The sequence below is a fragment of the Oryctolagus cuniculus genome, chromosome 5 (assembly GCF_964237555.1).
Source record: "Oryctolagus cuniculus chromosome 5, mOryCun1.1, whole genome shotgun sequence".
In the NCBI taxonomy this organism is placed as follows: Eukaryota; Metazoa; Chordata; class Mammalia; order Lagomorpha; family Leporidae; genus Oryctolagus; species Oryctolagus cuniculus.
Genome location: NC_091436.1, coordinates 129059374 through 129064052, shown reverse-complemented (window position 1 = coordinate 129064052; position 4679 = coordinate 129059374).

Sequence of the window (4679 nt, the reverse complement as noted above, 5' to 3'; positions counted from 1 at the left end):
CAGAACAAATGGGCAACACTATGGGCTAGGTACCAGTACTTTATTTTTAAGATTTATCTATTTATTTGAAATTCAGAGCGAGACAGAGAGAGAGAGAGGGAGAGAGAGATCTGCCAACCACTAGTTCACCTCCCAAATGGCCACAATGACTGGGGCTGGGCCAGGCCAAAGGCAGGAGCCAGGAGCTTCTTCTGGGTCTCCCATGCAGGTGCAGAAGCCCAAGCACTTGGGCCATCTTCTATTGCTTTCCAGGCACATTAGCAGGGAGCTGGATCTGAAGCAGAGCAGCTGAAACTCAAACCAGTGTCTATATATATATATATATATATATATATATGGGCTTAACCCACTGTGCCACAGAGCCGACCTCTCCAATACATGTTAAATTAGTCTCTTTGGCATTGCTGTAACAGCACACTCAACTTTACAAAGAAATGGAGTTTATTTTGCTCGCAGTTTGGGAAGCTGAAGATCCACCCCTGGGCAGTACTTCTGGCTGCAGCACAGCACAGTAGAGACACTGGGAGGGTCCTGGCCATCTGCAGAAGGGACTGAGCACGTGGGTAGTCTCACTTCCCAGCAGGCCACGCTCTGCAACCAGCACTGACCCCTTCCAGGGCACTGACACAGCATGTGACCTCAGCACCTCCGCACTGGCTGCCAGGTCCCAGGTCACGAAGTGTTGGGGGACACACTCTAGCCCTCACCAAACCACAGCACACATGCTTATGGATATGAATCCATTTAATCTCATTAAAACCCTGCAAGGGTGGTGGTCCTCTACAGATAAGGAAACTGAGATTAAGTCGCACAAAGTCATCATTAGCCAAGGATGGCACCACTAGCTCCCTCACAATGCCTCATTTCTACTGCTACTCACTGCATTATCCTGGGCAGGTCCTTCACCACCACACACTCAGTTTTCTCATCTGCAAAGTGGGACTGCACAATATTACTCACTGTCATGTCACATCAAGTATAAGCGCCTGTATCGCAACAACGGCCATTGCTGGGGACGGCATTGTGTCATAGTAAGTAACGCCACCGTCTGCGATGCTGGCATCCCATATGGGTGCCAGTTTGAGTCTCGGCTGCTCCACTTCTGATCCAGCCCTTGTTAATGGTCTTGGAAAAGCACGGAAGATGACCCAAGTTCTTGGGCCCTGCCACCTACATAAGAGACCCAGAAGAAGCTCCCGGTTCCTGGCTTCAGCCTGGCCCAGCCTTGGCCATTGCAGCCATTTGGGGAGTCAACCAGCAGGTGGAAGATCTCTCTTTCTGAAACTCTTTCTCTCTAACCCCAATTTTGAAATAAACAAACAAGTCTTTTTTAAAGAAAATAGCCATTTCTTTTCATTCCTGACACTGTCTGGAATGTGCTGGGCGTATAACCTTAAATATCACTCTAGAATAAGGGATTGCTGTTTATGGCTACATAATGAAACTCAGCAGCTTACAACAACACGCACGTCTTTCCCGTGGGTTTTGTGGGTCAGGAACCCAGTCACAGCTTAGCTGGGGCCTCTGCTCTGGGTCTCCATCAAGTCTGCAGACAAGAAAGACATCAGCCGGGGCTGAAGGCTTGGGTAGGAATGGGTCTGCTTCCAAACTCGCTCTGCAGTCATTGGCAAGGTTCTTCCACAGCTGCTGGACTGAGGGCCTTCCTGCCTTGCCGCCCACTGGCTGGTGGTGTCCCTCAGCTCCTTGTCCTAGGGAGGCTCCCAGCACATCTCATCAGCACGTTCGCGAGAAGACAGGAAGTGCAAGCAAGGTGGGAGGTCTTCATCACCTCTCACCATAGCGGCCTCCCATCACTGTGTCAGGTCTGACGGTTAGGAGCCAGTCACTCACTAGGTCCTGTCCACACCTACGGGGAGGAGACCGCAAGGGGCTCGAACCCCATGGGTGGGATCAGGGATCCACGCCGGAGGCTGACGCCCACCGGGCTCAAACCTGCATGTTGACAGATACAAGAGGCAGCCCAGGCCAGCGCCACGGCTCAATAGGCTAATCCTCCGCCTGGGGCACCAGCATCCTGGGTTCTAGTTCTGGTTGGGGCACAGATTCTGTCCAGGTCACTCCTCTTCCTGTCCAGCTCTCTGCTGTGGCCCGGGAGTGCAGTGGAGGATGGCCTAAGTGCTTGGGCCCTGCACCCCATGGGAGACCAGAAGAAGCACCTGGCTCCTGCCATCGGATCAGCGTGGTGCGCCGGCCACAGCGGCCATTGGAGGGTGAACCAACGGAAAAGGAAGACCTTTCTCTCTGTCTCTCTCTCTCTCTCACTGTCCACTCTGCCTGTCAAAAAAAAAAAAAAAAAAAAAAAAAAAAGGCAGCCCAGCTTCAGATGATGGTGTGCAAGGCAGAGGGGCCTGTCGCCCTGCCTCTGGGGACAGCACCCTTAACCCCTCCTGGGCCTTGTTTTCCACCCCTATGCAATGAGCAGCCTAGACTGCGTGGCGCGGAAAGTGCACGAGCACTCGAGTTCTCAGCTCTTTGAATTTAACAGATCTTAATTCAATTAGGCTGATGAAGTTAGAGCTCTCGCTCTGTTCTCTTGGAGGGCTGCCAGATACACGGCCATGCAATCAGGCTCCCAGACTCGCAGAGGTGAGGGCTGGCTCTCTGCCTCCCTTCCCCTCCATCTCCCGGGCGGAAGGCAGGGCAGTGTCCTCAGGACAGGAAAGGTCCCCCGGTGCTTCCGTTTGCCTTGCTCCCACCTCTGTGCCCCGAATTGCTCCGGACGCTAAATCCCAGCCCGGCCCAGGCGGCCAGGCAGGCTGGCATCAAACCCTTGGTGAGATGAAAGGCCCTTTCGAGGTGTATAATTCAGAGCAGCGAGCCCTGCACAGAGCATGTGATCGGAATAAATGTGTCCCCGAGGCGAACACGGCTCCGCCGCCTCGCGAGCGTCGGCACACTCCCCTCGGAATCCCTCTTATCTCGTGTCCCACCACTCATTTCCTTTCCTCTGACAGCTCGGCAGCAGCCCACCCAGCGGGCCCAGCCTTTCAAACAGCACCCTCCCTCCCCTGCAGAGTGTGCTAGGCGACCACAAGACGCCAGAGACACACAGCGAGAGACTGGGCGGGTGGAGAGCAGCGCGCAGGTCCTGGCTATGTCCCCCACCTGCGGTGTGGCCCCGAGTGAGCCCCCTTGCCTGCTAAGCCCCCGTTTCCTCCTAGCCTGGGCAGGCAGGGCACAGGTCACCTGTGTTTGGCTCCAAGGAGCCGTGATGCTTTGAGTGACAGTGTCCTTTCCAAAATCCATGCGGAAACTTGGTCCCCAGTGCAACAGCGGGACCTTTAGCAGACGGTTAGCTCAAGAGGGCTCTCTGTCTTCTTAGGTGCTGGACTGACGGTGCAGTGTTGGAGGACCTCAAAATGCGACTCGATCTAGTCAGAGGCTTGTTCGCTGCAGGTGTACCAAGTTAAGACGAAGTCACACGGGAGTGGGCTGGCCGCTAACCCTAAACCACTGGTGTCCTTATAAGAAGAGGAGAGGTGCAGAGAGATGATAGCCAGGTGAGGACAGGGACAGACACACGGGAGAAGGCAGAGGTGATAGTGAGACAGCAATGCCAAGGATCGCCAGGGACACTGGGTGTTTGGGGAGTGCAGGGAACAGGCTCCCCACTAGAGCCTTCCAGAAAGCATGGCCCAGTGCGCACACTGGTTTCAGTCTTCTGGCCTCCAGGACCCTGAAAAGAAGCATTTCTGGTGTCTCCATCCCCCTGGGTTGTGCTACTTTGTTACGGGAGCCCTCAGAAATTCACCCATGCTCCTTCCATGGAGCTGAGTCCCATGTCCACAACTGTATGTAAATCACCTGTGGGTAGAATGAACTTGGCATTGCCCTGGTCGACCTTGGTTCCCTGTTGGGAGGCTGAGCCCATTGCTCCCAGGACAAACCAGGCTCTACAAGAGAGGGTGGCTGTGAGGTGTGGTGCCACACACACACATACACACACACACACTCATACGTCTGAAATGCAGGAAAACAGAAGCCGACGGAGGAGAAGCATCCTGCTCGGGTCTCGCCCCTCCCCCTGCACCCTGATGGGATTGCGTGTGTGTGCGCCTGCTCTATGTGTGGGTTCTTGCCACACCTGTGCTCTGAGCTGTGCTTTAAATGAGTCCCCCAAAAGTCCATGTGTTGGAAACTCAACCCTGAAATCCACAAATCAATGGTATTTGCAGATAGGGCCTTTAACATGGAATCAGAATGAGATGAAGTCTTGAGGATGGGGCCCCCATGACGCCATTGGTAGCTTTATAAGAAGGTGAGAGAAGGCCGGCGCCGTGGCTCAGTAGGCTAATCCTCCACCTAGCAGCGCCGGCACACCAGGTTCTAGTCCCGGTCAGGGCGCCGGATTCTGTCCCGGTTGCCCCTCTTCCAGGCCAGCTCTCTGCTGTGGCCAGGGAGTGCAGTGGGCCCTGCACCCCATGGGAGACCAGAAGAAGCACCTGGCTCCTGGCTTCAGATCAGCGCGATGCGCAGGCCGCAGCGCACCGGCCGCGGCGGCCATTGGAGGGTGAATCAACGGCAAAGGAAGACCTTTCTCTCTGTCTCTGTCTCTCTCACTGTCCACTCTGCCTGTCAAAAATAAAAAAAAAGAAGGTGAGAGAGACCCTGGTTGGCACCTGGCACTGTCACCATGGGAGGCCCTCCGCCATGTGGTG